The sequence below is a fragment of the Cydia splendana genome, chromosome 4, assembly GCF_910591565.1.
Source record: "Cydia splendana chromosome 4, ilCydSple1.2, whole genome shotgun sequence".
Classification (NCBI taxonomy): Eukaryota; Metazoa; Arthropoda; class Insecta; order Lepidoptera; family Tortricidae; genus Cydia; species Cydia splendana.
This window is the reverse complement of record NC_085963.1, coordinates 18,758,978-18,774,079: the sequence shown is the minus strand read 5'-3', so window position 1 is coordinate 18,774,079 and position 15,102 is coordinate 18,758,978.

The window sequence follows — 15,102 nt, the reverse complement described above, 5'->3', positions numbered from 1 at the left end:
TAGTAACTTTTTTAGAACTGTCAAAACGATTTGCTAATATGGAATTTATATGAAACATTACATCGTGACGTCACGGTCAATTCACCTACTTTTTATATTTCTATCCGATTTATTTAATGGAACTTGTGTTTAAACATAACTTCTATTTGTGTTTTTCTAATAATTATCTGGTGCTTTATTTCATGCATGGTTTTTTTTTACTAGCCTATTTGAGTGTCCCACTGCTGGGCAAAGGCCTCTCCCCTTAATTTCCATGCATGGTTTAAAATAATTTATTTTAAAAACAGTATAATACCCTATTACTTATCGTAAAAAATTAATAAAATCGTACTTGGAACGTATCATTTTCTGCACACCTTTTAGAACAACTCATGACCCTCTTTCAGAGCATGAGAAATGAAAGTAGGTACAGTGAAACCTGGTTAAGGGGGACCTGGATAAGTGAGAAACCTCTATAGCTGGGACTCATGGTGCGGTCCCGACACTTTAGCACTGAATTACCTCTGTTAGTGGGATAAAACGAACCTCTATAACTGGGATTAGCTGTTGTGATTTTATAGTCACATTTACCTCTATAATTGAGACAGAGAGTGTATTTTACCTCTTTTACTGAGACTATATTTATAAGATTACATTTTCCTAATTGTTTTTTTAAATTTTATACGAATAGACCTCTGTATCTGAGATAACGTCAATCTATGACCTCTCTAACTTGGGCTTTATTGATCAATTTCCGTATTCTTACTAACTCTTTGTCAATCCACAAATACCGCATTTGCTTAATTGTGTCTAAACGACTTCAAGTTTGATTTAGTTACTTTATGTAATTAAGACTATCGAAACGAAAGCTGAAATCTTGATAAGTAACACGAATAAACAAATTTTCATTTAATAAATTTCTAAGACGCAATGAAGTCCGTATCAAATTTTATTTTATTTTAAAATATCTATCCTTTAGAGAATCATTCAAAATAAATTCAAATAAATATTTAAACAGACTTAAAAAATATTTAGGGACAAGGATTATTTTGCCTTATTTATTTATAAAGATTAACCACCTTATTAACCACCTCTATAACTGAAATATACTCTATTCTCACCTCTATTAATGGAACCCTCTGTAAATGAGACAGAAATTTATTTGTACCTGGCTAACTGAGAGCATGGGTAAGTGGAATACCTCTTTAAGTGAGACAAATCTGCTCGTCCCTTGAAGTCTCACTTATCCAGGTTTCACTGTATATATATAGTCGCCTAGTGCTCACAGTAGTACTACAGGATTTGCTTAGTTGGCTAGGTCGGTTTGTGTAAGATTGTCAACATTTTTCATTGTGAAACCAGTATTCTATTACAAACTTCACTAGTCCACGTCAAAGTTCACGCAAAATCTGCAATAATAGTGTGGCAATATGTTCTAACAGTTAAACATAATTTTCAACTCCCAGTGAATAAATATGCTTAGCAAGTAGTTTCAAGAGAATACATAAATGTTTTGAAATAGTAACATCGTTTAGAAATGCAGCATGCTAGAGTTAAGGTTAAGACTAATTGCCACATCAAAGCTAGCGCGGTTTTGCATTGAGTATTAAAATGGCATAAATGCTGTAATTAAGTAATAACAGTAAAAATAAATTTGCATTTTTTGTGTAGCTCAAAACTCTCAAAAGGAAACATATGAAAAACGTCTGTAAAATATTTAAGCTTGTAGTGGTTAAACTTATATCGTACCAGAATTAGTTCATTTCCCAAAGCATACTCTATATTTAGCTCTCTTACTTGTATAGATTAAGATGAACATCTTGTATATACACAATATATAAATAGGAAAGTTTGTAACTCTAAGTACCAAAATGTTGTAAGAAATCGTTATTATTTATTTAGTTTAAGTTCTATTTAAAATGAATACAATCAAGCTACTAATGAAAATATGTAATCGTAATTTTGTTAAGTAGGTATTACTGCTAAATGTTTCCACCAAACCAATGACAATTAAGTACCAACTTAACCAGCAACGTCTTCAAATTATATTGTTAAAGAACCAATAAAGATTTGTTGTCCTTACTTTGTTTTTTTTTTGGCTAAAGTGAACGCTCAAAAATTATAATTGCTAATTCCGATCCAGTACCCGTACCACAAGTCACTGACAGTGTCAACACTGACATATAGGCCAAAGTCTAGGTACGTAATTTACTTTCTATACATCTCGCTCGCACTAATGCCAGTACGAGCGAGATGCATAAAAAGTAAGTTAGGTATACGTTCACGCTAGCGGTTATGTCAGTGCTAAACTGGTGGTAGCAGTACCTACAGATTTCTAATAAATTGAAAGTTACAAAAATCCCTACTATTTCATAGTATAAATGCGAAGGTTGATTGAAAAATAAAATTCACGCTTAAACCGCTGAATCGATTGAGATGATATTGGGTATGGAGATAGTTTGAGGCCCGAAGAAGGACATAAGATAGTTTTTATCAATCATCATTATCGAGCGTAGCGACTGGTTCGAAAAGTGGAATATCTTTAGCGTGTCAAGTTTTCTACTTCAGGTTTCAAGTTTTTTATTCACCACACCAACGCTAGGAAAATACTTGGTAATTATCTGTAAAACATTACAAACATTACAAATAAATTCAAATGAACGCTATTAACTATTTATCATTCAAAATCATCGTTTAACTGTGAATTCTACAAGCCAACACGAGTAGCTCTTACTGTAGGCTGCAGAGATAAGGTCAATGTGGCCTTTACTTATCTCATGCGTTTAAACTGAAAATCTATCTAAGGGACATTTCTACTTTTGATGTCACCGTCTGACCTAGCAACGATATTCATTTGTGAAAAGTGGCAACGTCGGCGATCGTATTTATACAATTTTAAACAGAACTAGGTATGCGACTCAAATGACGCGATAAAAACCTATTCAATATTACAACTACCACAAATAACATCTTTAAAAGCAGGAACGCCTGATTTTCAACGGTGCCATTTACAGTATCAATCCATTGCACTATCCATATTTAACAGGCGTTACACACTTTACAAGCCCTTATAGTTCGTTCGCGTTAAGAATGCAGCAAAATCAACATTGTCCATTGGTCTAGAGACGCCCGTAACCAATCAAATAATTCCTAATTAGAAAGTGAAGTTCATAGCAGGTTCATAGTGACCAATTGAAGGCATACTGCATCTTTTTTTTAAAGAAAAAAACGTGTTTATTGCCATAATACAGGTTACATATGAATATGTCAGGGGTCTACGTCTCCGCACTAAGTCTAGGCTTCGCCAGTGTCGCGGGGGATCCGGTAGGTTTATTCATCATACTTACTTAATGTTTTTTTTGGTCTGGGCTAAATATATAAATGTATTGGTCTCCATTTGCCACACTTAATCTTGTATTTGTACCGATTTTGTAGAAGATTAAGTTAAAATTAAATAGCAGTGTATAAAAAAAATACAAAAGAACATTTTCAGGTACTGTCCGGTCAATAAAAATGACGTTACGTACACACTGACCTTTTATAATCGCTATTACCAGTATTTGGGGATACGAAGATGATCGTTATTTATCTTCCTTTCATACACATCCTTGTTTAAGACGCTACGGTTGCGCCTGCGCCTGCGCCTACGCGGGCCTTACGCAATGCAATAAAAATACAATGCAACTTGCATTCAAGTCAAGGAGGAATTCCCAATTATTCACGATAAGCCCCGTCGAAAACTCTTTATGGTTGCAAATTACTTTAAGTGCCCAATGTTACGTTTATTTATTTAATTCAATGAACTTGGACTATCGAGTAGTAATAAATATTTTTATCATAAACCTGATACATAAAGGGTGTGGATGTAAATGAACAAACAATGAAGTAAAGTAGTTATTTATGGGGGTATAGTTCTTATTTATCTCTCGTGCTTTATTGAGGCCCGAGTCTCGAGCAAGCGAATGATATCAAATTACTTAGTCAAAAATTGGAATCTCGAGTGTTGCCTTCTCAAAGCAAATTTAAAATTCAAAGACAAATTCTAAATCATAACTGAAAACTCAATTCTATCTTATGTTTACCAGTTTTCGTGAAGAGTAGAAAATTCGACTTTGTACAGTCAGCTTCAGAGATAATTGACCCTTCCTGCATATAAATAAGTTTGCAGCTGACTGTAGACTGATTTATACAAGTACCTAAATGAAATTTTAATTTTCAATCAGAACTGGTGTGGCGAAATATTCCTTTACTTACTTAATCCTACCCTTCATGCATTGACTTCAAGTACCAGTTTTATGTAGGTACGAGCAAGTCTGTCGAGTGTATACAGAGATTTCTCATGAAAATGTTTATTTTTACCACTTCTTAAAAAGTGACTAAAAATATTAACAGACTTCTGGGTCGAATGTTAAGTAGTTCCTACATATTTTGAATCAACTTTGTCGAATCGGTGTCGCCCAGAAGTTTATTGGCAAATTATCGGTTCAGGGTAAACTGGGCACTCGTATATGGAAATCACATGACAGAGTTTATATAAGATGGGAACCCGCCATTCAACTTCATCAGTTTACAGAATATTCATTCGCTTCGAATTAATACTGTGAGTCGACGTTAAATATGAAGATTTTAACATTTTTTTGTGTTGTGTACTGTGTTAACGCTATTCAAATATTTCCTTTGCCGGGTCAAAGTATACCAAATAATTCTAAATTTGGTAAATTTAATACGGCGCCTCAGATAACTAAAGCGCAAGAAGTGAATTTAAGATTTACAAGCATTACCTCACGTCCATTGTTTGCCGGAGGACCAACTACACAGGCCCAGGGTTTCAAGACTACGGAAGTAAAATCTGCATTTCGACATATTGTGCGACCGTTGAACACAGTTCCTTCAGTAACGGCGTCGTTGGTGTCTCAGATAACAAATGGAAATCAAGGGTCATCAAGTTTAGCAAATGGTTTTCAAAGACCCGAAATTGTCACACCCGCGAGGACTGTAATGGAACAGCCGGCTAGAGATCTACTACCACCTAAATAGGTAATGTGTGATTGTTTTCAGTTGATTTTGAATATTTATGGCGAACTAATTACAGATACAGCATGACATTATTAAAGTAGCGTTCCATTTTTGAAAGTAGGTACCTACTGTATTTTAGAAATTGTTCCCCTATATATACTCTCCCGGCCGGTTTCGACCACGGCGACTGTTTCAGCTCCGTTGTTGTATACGTTCGTGTGCTCGCATATGGCTCGCGTAGCCGATTTTATTTGCGAAGACCCGTGCGCATGACGGGCAGGAAAGCACACCATTGACGTAATTATACCTAATAGCCGCTGGTGGGCGGGCCTTCAGCTCATCCCGTCTGATATCGAGTTCCACAAGTCGACGGGATTCAAAGTCATTCGTTTGCTTAAAGACGAAAGATCTCCATACAGGGCGGTCGGCTGCCTGCTTCTCCCACAGAAGCGGGTCAATGTTACAGGTCTTCATGTGGCGCTTAAGCACATCCTTATACCTGAGAAGTTGCCCGCCATGCTTTCGCTTGCCCTCCTCCAGCTCCGAGTAAAAGATGCGCTTTAGCCACCCGACCCTCTGCCATCCTTGAAACGTGGCCGCCCCAACGAAGTTCGTCGCATAATATAAACTTCGATCCCACCCACTTTAGCTCTTCGCAAAACTTCGGTTCCCCTAGGAATAGTCAAAATATAATGGTTAAGTTGGTTAGGTACTACCTAATACAAAACACTCACTTTTATATTATAAAGATTCTTCAAGATAATTATCACTGAAAAGGGGTTAATGATATAATAAATTGGCAGATATTCAAAATAAGTACAACTAAAATAGTAAATTGGTAATTGCCTTAGTGACTCAGATGGCAGGGCGCTGGAGTATCGATCCAGAGGCCGTGAGTTCAAGTCTCATCCAAGACAGTAATTTTTCCACTTTTAAATTTATTCTAAGCTTAATAGCATCGTCCGCAGACTACTTGTTAAAAATTAAACTAAAATAGTAATTTCACACCAAGAAATGCTTCGCAAACCAATGTATTATAAGGATAATATAATAACTTTATGTTTTGTTTCAGATTACTTAGAAGATTGGGGATAACTGCTGAATTTCTTCAATTTTTAAGCAAAGTATTAGTATAAAGAACTAAAAATTTGTTTTTTTTATTTATACCTACATTATCAACTTCCTACCAGTGGTGGGGAGTCAAATGTATCCGCACATCCGCAGTTCACACCATGGGTATCGACAACGGGGGATTTACCATACTTAGTTAGATATGCCTGCCTGCGAAAATGTTGATCCAGGGTTCAGACTTGAGTTTTTTTGAGTTCTGCCGCCGCGAGTAATTGAATTCCTGAGTTAGGAATGTTTTCAATGTATAGATATTTAAGTACGTACCGATATAGCTTACCTATAAGTATATTTTTCATATGTATAGGTACATACTATGTGCGTCCAGCACAACCATCTTTAGGTTATTTGTGTTAGAATACCTGAGCGTTTCTTTTATTTTTTGCCATTTTTATTTATTGTGACCTTTTTTGCCACTTTTATGTTATTTCTACTCAGAATCACGAGCTCTTTCGATCATAATGGGATAAAAAAATGTCCCAGAGATTTTTTTCCTATTGTGTTACCATTTCCCCACCCCATATTCCCATTTACTTTGTATGGCGGTAACAAAAAGGAAAGTTTGAAAAATGTATGGAAATTTTAGGACACTTTTTTTCTCCTATAAGGATGAAAAGGGCTCGCGATCCTGACTAGAAATAACACAAAAGTGGCAAAAAAGGTCACAATATATAAAATGGCAAAAAATAAAAAAAACGCTCATCTATACAGTATAGGTAGAGATGGGTAGGGGTGAGTAAATACTGAGTATTTACTCGGTATTTACTCAAAGCACCCGATAAATAACCGTATTTACTCATTTAGGTGGGTAAAAACGATTGCTTATAAAATATTCAAAAAGTGAGATTTAAGAACAAAATTATCTTTTATTGAAGAGTGCTAACGTGTATTAACAATATCTATAAAATAAAAAGCATATAGGACGCTTAATTTAGGAAAAAAAGGTAATTATTAGTGAGAGGCAAATTGTGATAATGCATAGGTAACAATTTTGTTTTAAATAAGAAGGTATTTACTTTAAAAATATGGTACTTCAATTCTATCGATGTTCTAGATAACTGCATGTCGCGCAAAAGTGCGTGTTTACGCGGCACTTACGACCTTTTATTAAGGGTTTTTTAAAGAAAACTCAAAAATGGCTCAACCGATGATGTTCAAAATATTGTTTTTTTGTACTCTATTATAGGGCTAATCTCCCGATATGTTTTCATATTTTTTCTGAACTTTGGTTCTAAAGTTATACAGAGATAAACATTATTTTGGCCTTTCGAAACGGGTTTTTTCCAAAAATATTCAATTTATCCAAAAATGTTCTTAGAAACATTCCAGTTATTTTTAAAGACCAATTTAATGATATGCAACACGTTGGTGGCTTCTGAATTTTTTTTTCGTGACAATTAGTTACATGTATGGAGTGCCCCTCTTAAAAATACATTTCTTACAATTTTGAGTACTTAATCCAGTAGCGGCTTCCATAATACACCTATATTTCAAATTTATATGCCCCTTCCAGCACTCTAAATAGTTTATACCCACCAATTTGGGTATAAACGAGTAAATACGGGTATATTGAGTAAATACTGAGTATTTACTCGGTATTTACCCGTGAGTATTTACTCACTACCCATCTCTAAGTATAGGAGTATGTGAACACCGGAGATCTTTCCGCAGATACATCTGTGTTCACAAAAAGATAAGGTCAGCACAAAAACTTTGTGATAGCTCTGATTCTACAAGCGTCCATATTTATTAGAGAACCCCATAAAAAACGACTTTTATGTAAATTAGCATGAAATGTTTTTTTAATACTATTTACAGATATATTTGGCAAGCAAAATCCCACGACTCATCTCATAAACTATTATAAACAAGTTTTTGTCCCAGTGTTGTTCATCCGGTTACTTATCTAATTTTAATCAGAACTTATAAAGTTATTTTATTCAAACGATGTTCCAAAGCAAGTAAAGCAACTTACTCGAAGATAAGTTCAAATTGAAAATTAAACATAATACCCATATAACCATTCCAGTCGCAGAATCACAAAGTGGTAACTAAATGTCAGATGTGTCGTAACAGAGTCCACACAATGTGTCTAGAATTGTTTCGAAACAAAGTGTCGTCGCCGTGTCTACACTTTTCCGTAACAAGGTGTCGACACATTTGTGTGCACTTTGCGTGCGGTTTGCGACTAAATCTGACAGCAAATTTGTGACAGCAAATGTCAATATAATATACCTCTTGAAAACCAAGGTTTGTCAAACTACTATTAGTGTTAGTAATTCTAGTAAGTCATCATGGGCAATGCAAATGATAATAATCGACCGAAACCATATAAACACCCAACACCCGTCAACCTTTTACAGAAAAGTTTTTAAAGAAATTCAATAAGCTACTTAGGTCAGGCAACGAATGCTCCAAAAGTTGTAGAGGGAAATGCTCGGAACACAATTTTTGACTCCGTAACTCGGTTTGACAAGTTAGGAGGTGAACATATCAAAAGTCCCCGGCCGTAGCCCTTGAGCGGGGGGTAGAGAGGGGGCTTTGAAGGTCCCATTTTCCCGTTTTTCGATTATATCTCGGAAACTATGCATCTCAGCGACATGGCCACTTATACAAAATGAAAGTTAATTTAATTTGTTACAAGTTTATTCAGTCAATTTTTTCGATATGTTGAATAGTTTTTGAGATATCCGCTCTTGAAAGTTTATTTAGGGCTCTCAATTTTATCTTGATATATCTATATCAGTGAAGGTGCTAGGCCGTGTTTGGTATCGTTTTCGTATAAATCTGGGGTGCTGAATCCATTTAAGATATCACATTGACACCATTCCACAAAATAAAAATAAATCTTTTTAGGGTTCCGTACCTCAAAAGGAAAAAACGGAACCCTTATAGGATCACTCGTGCGTCTGTATGTATGTCCGTCTGAATACACAAAATAGTTCTTTACCTATAGATGACAGGAAAACCTATTAGAAATGTTCAGTCAAGCGCGAGTCGGACTTAATGTACGGAACCCTTAATACGCGAGTCCGACTCGCACTTGGCCGGTTTTTTTGAAACTCTTCTTGACGCTTAACCGCTGAACCGATTTCGTTGAAATTTGGTATAGAAATAGTTTGCGTCCCGGAACAGGACATAGGATAGATCTTATAACCAAAATCATCTTTTGAAGGTGTGAAAAGTGGCGTGGAAATTTGTACGGGAAATCAATAACCGCTGAACCGATTTATATGAAATTTGGGATGGTCTACATCTTTGATTTAGTTAAAAATGATGAAAAAACATGACTTCAAACCTAAACTTAAACAGTATTAACTTCAGAAGTTAATTCTGAATTCCCCCCTACACCTCATTTCACACCTTTAAAGGATGATTTTTGAGATAACTTATTATATCCTGTCTCGGGACTCAAAATATATGTGTACCAAATTTAAATTAAAACTGTTCAGCAGTTTAAGCGTGAAGAGGAGTTTAAAAGAAAGTATTTTAATAAGTTTATATGTTTTTACTTCGGAATGGTGTCAATGTGATACCTTAACTAAATGTGGTACTGCGAATTTATACGAAAACGATACCAGAACATGGCCTCGTAGCTTTACTGTTGTAGAAGTCAAAATAAAATTGAGAGCCCTAAATTCTTATTACTTGGCCAAACTTGTGTAGAAGGAAAAGGTAAAATAAAAGTCTTCGGCAGGAATATAAGACACAAATATATTTTTTTTTTTGCGTTACTATTTCATTCATCAAATATAAACATACCTTGATTATACTATTCTAGTGAGATCCTCATAGATAAACAAAAACATTTATTTAAAAAATTACAAGGTCGAAATGTCACGGAACTTGTGAGAGTAATATGTGAAAAATATAAACTTTTATGACAAAAAAAATCTGGACACAATTTAAGAATCACCCAATTGCGTCGAGGAATCATCTGTATTTTTGCTTGTTTCATTACCTCCTCGCTTCTTTTTTGTCCTTTGCATTCTGTAGCAATTTGTTAGATCTGAAAATAAAGATAACTTGCGTCGTCACGGATGTCGATTTATAGGTTTTAGGGAGTGCAGAATTCGAAAACGATGATCATTTTATAATCCAAGATGGCGGCTACGTATTTTGTCATAAAAGTGGAATCCAAAATAGTCATCATTTTCGAAATCTGCGCCCCCTAAAACCTATAAAACGACATCCATGACGACTTTTATGACATAGTGCATGGCCGCCATCTTGGAATCCAAAATAGTCATCATTTTCGAAATCTGCGCCCCCTAAAACCTATAAAACGATATCCATGACGACTTTTATGACATAGTGCATTGCCGCCATTTTTAAATTGAAAATGTTATCATTTTCGAAATCTGCGCCCCCCAAAACCTATAAAACGACACCCATGACGACTTTTATGACATAGTGCATGGCCGCCATTTTGGATTCCAAAATGGTCATCATTTTCGAAAGCGGGGCCCCCTAAAACCTATAAAACGACATACATGACGACTTTTATGACATAGTGCATGGCCGCCATCTTGGAATCCAAAATGGTTATCATTTTCGAAATCTGCGCCCCCTAAAACCTATAAAACGACACCCATGACGACTTTTATGACATAGTGCATGGCCGCCATTTTGGAATCCAAAATGGTTATCATTTTCTAAATCTGCGCCCCCCAAAACCTATAAAACGACACCCATGACGACTTTTATGACATAGTGCATGGCCGCCATTTTGGATTTCAAAATGGTCATCATTTTCTAAATCGGGGCCCCCTAAAACCTATAAAACGACATCCATGACGACTTTTATGACATAGTGCATGGCCGCCATCTTGGATTCCAAAATGGTCATCATTTTCAAAATTGGGGCCCCCTAAAACGTATAAAACGACATCCATGACGACTTTTATGACATAGTGCATGGCCGCCATCTTGGATTCCAAAATGGTCATCATTTTCAAAATTGGGGCCCCCTAAAACGTATAAAACGACATCCATGACGACTTTTATGACACAGTGCATGGCCGCCATTTCGGATTCCAAAATGGTCATTATTTTCGAAATCGGCACTCCCTAAAACCTATATATCGACACCCATCTCGACTTTTATGACAAAGTGCATGGCCGCCATTTCGGATTCCAAAATGGTCATTATTTTCGAAATCGGCACTCCCTAAAACCTATATATCGACACCCATCTCGACTTTTATGACAAAGTGTTTTGCTACCATCTGCATGCAAGACATTTCTATTATTTTTATTTACAAAAATGGCCCCCTGTCAACTTTCAATCGAGATTTAATCGACAATTTATTCGATTAATATTCAGATTAATTCAATTTCAATCAATGTTAGGTCGACTAAACTAATCGCGATTAAAATTTGAGAATTAACTTTTTTTATTCCATTAATTAGTCGAATAAACAGTTAATCGATTAATGCCCATCTCTGACCACGGCATTTTTACACTTTGAGAATATCTGAAAACAAATCAACACAAGGAGCCATTTTGCAAATCCAGTAACATACCAGTAACTTTGTTATTACTTTTGACAGCGCGTGTCATGTGTCAACACAGAGTCGACACAAAGTCGAAAAATTGCAACTACTTTGTGACTGCAATATTTCTCAGCCTTAAACCATATTTATACATCATAATTAACAAGTTTCGTAGTATGTAAAGCGTTATTTCTGTTATTTAAGTATAGTATACGCATCGAAGTACTAAAAATGCTTCAAATAATATAGTTATGAACACAGGCACTGAGAAGTAAACAATTTCATTTCCGGCTAAATTAAAACAATGTGGTGGCGCGTTGATTATATTACACTTAGTTTATCAAATCACTCGAGCAGTTTAATTCCCCATAATAATTTAAGTCATATTGTAATATAAATGCAAACAATATATAATTACGTCTTGTAATCCGTTTTAGAGATGGCGTATTAATGTCACTTATTTTTATTTAAGTATTTTTCCATCTGACAGTTTCCATTTGACAGGAACAAAATGAACGAATGAACGAATGATTTTGGCATAAAGTAGTCGCAAACCCGAAACAATGTGTGCACACGGCGACCACACTTTATGTCACTTTGTGTCATGTGTCGACCCTTCCCCATTTCTGGTAACTGTGTCGACACGGCGACGACTCTGCGACTGGAATTGTGACCGAAACAGACGGTGTCGACACAAGATGTGTCAACACCGCGTCGTAACGGCGACTGGAAATGGTTGTATGGGTACTTACCTAAAAAGTATAATACAAACACCTATGTTAAGTACATCACATCTTTATTAAAAAAAAAAATACACACACTTCAATAAAAGTAACACCTAGTAATAGGAAATACAACAGGTCATATATTTAGGTAGTCTTATCGCCAAGGAGCGAGTTTTTCCAGACAAGACCTTCCACATTGGGTGTATCTTCAACGTTTAGCTATATCTATCTATATCCATGAGTTTAATCCCAAAATCGAGAAAAAATACCGTTTCATATAAAACTTTGAGAGATAAACTTGTGTGTGTGTGGTATATATAAATAAAATGTTGAGTAAATAGTCACTTCAAGGGTAATAGTGCAGGAAGTTTTTTTTTGTGTTGATGTATAATAGTTATTTGTACAACAAGAGATCAAAGTTTGATATTTCTTCCAGTGCTTATTTTGAGTCCCGTGCAAGCGAAAGATTCTATAATAGATTCACGAGCGTAGCGAGTGAATCTAATTTAGAATCTTGAGCGTAGTAAGGGATTCAAAAGCGCACGAGATGTAAATAACTTTGATCTCGTGTAGTACACAAAATTTTTCACCCTAAGCAGTGAGAACATACCTAGAGGGACAGAGATAATAGAACCCAAGTAATTCGAACTTGTATTAGACCCCGCATGTTGAAATGACATTTGACTATAAAGGTCACTTGAATGTCATTTTGTCTCACTCAGTGAGCAAAATGCTATTTTGCTCACTGAGTGAGACAAAATGACTCAGTGAGCAAAATCGCATTTTGCTCACTGTTTTTAAGAAGCAAAGTACCCTTGTTCGAGCTGCTGAGGTGAAAAATATATTTAGTTATGTACAAGATAATAAAAAATACGAATAAGACAATAAAAAGACAAATAGGTAAATAACTTATGAACTAAATATATCTTTGAATAAAACTAAGGAAGTTAATATTGAAATCAGAAATCAGACAAAAAAGTTCTTTCAATTAGGTATGTTTTGTAATATACATCTATCAACCGACATGCTAAAAACATACCGGAGTATATGTTATGTACCTATTGAAATATCAGAGGTCACGAAATGATATTTTATAGTAATGATGTCCGCAGTCTAATATTAGAATAAGTACTTAGTATTTTTGTTTGTAAATAAACCTACTTTTGGCTTCCTACGGGAAAAATTAACACTTAAATTAATATTAAGTATCTTCCGATAGGTACAGATGTAGTGTATAATCCTTTACCATCGTATTTTCACGGAAACGCACGAACGTGTTATGTACGCTATTTCAGTCAGTTTCTGTACAAAAAGTACTGAGGTTGACTGAAGTAGCATTGATAAATACGAACGTTTCCGAGAAAATACGAAGGCAAAGGATTATTCACTACATCAGTACGGTTACCATCAGTTTGTCACTGACATAAACGCCGTCGAGAACGTAATTTACTTTCTATACATCTCGCTCGCACTCGCATATTAGTGCAAACGGGATGTATAGAAAGTAAATTACGTTCTCGACGGCGTTTATGTCAGTGACAAACTGATGGTAACCGTACTGTACTCTGTAAGTATGTATCGTAGTGATCGTAGATGCAGATGACACATCTATTTAGTGGAATTCCCTTACCAGCTGACCACGCCTACCGAGACAATACTAGATAATAAGCAGCTTTACACAAACTATAGGGTTCATAACAAACGGAGCATTTGTCAAGCACTTGTGCCTTTATCAACCTATTTTAAGTACAAATACGTTGATGAAAAACATAAGCGACCTAAACTCGAACATCTAATTTAGTTGGGAATTGTCACATCGCATTTATGAGTTCTTTGTGTATCGTACGTACTTGATGATTACCAGCAAGTACCTCAGAATGAGTTACGCTCGATAGAACAACAAACTCCTACTTTGATACAGTCCCTAGGCAGACCTGTTACACTTATTTATAGATATCATTGTTCTTATCTGTTCTTTGTTATACTATGTTAACTGCGCAAGAACCATCGCATAGCGCTGAATTGAAATTCTTCCAGTGACAGGTAAGATTCAATGAGTTCAAATGCCAGGTTTAAAAGAACACAACTTCTCTTTGTTCCCCGAGAGAGAGCGAAGTTCTCCGTTTCAGCTTATCCAAATGCTTTCGTACTTACTAATTCTGTTCCGGCTGTTCTTCTCTACCGGTTTCTCAACCGATTCCAGTGATATTTGGAGAGCAGGTTTGGATTAAGTACCTACATGGAATTTTTCGTCGCATCAATTTTAGGATTTTTTTAATGGCATAGTTAATACTGGCTACTGGCATATGCCATACTTAAAATGCCAATACTGACAAATAGGGTTCGCGAGGTCTACAATTTACAGAACCACTAGTTTATGTTATGAAGAAACTACTACAACAAACTCACGGTTGAAAGCGGGATCAATAAAATGAACCATGGACGATGGACTTTACAACACCCTTCGCTGTATACCTGCCTATTTAAAACGTTAGAAAAGTAAGAGTAGAGTTAGACAAAGATAAGTCTGCAATGATTCTGGTAGCATACACAGTGCGAGTGTTATTTATACGTCATAATTTCATAGAAGTCTGACGTTTAAAATAACACTTGCACTGCGTGTGCTATCAAAATCGTTGCAGACTTGTCTTGGTCGGGCACTACTCGTAAACGGTAGAAAGTGCACTTGCCAACTGGCGAAAAAGATTTCATTTTTCTCCTTGTATTTATTTTAAAACAAGTAGGATCATTGGCCTCA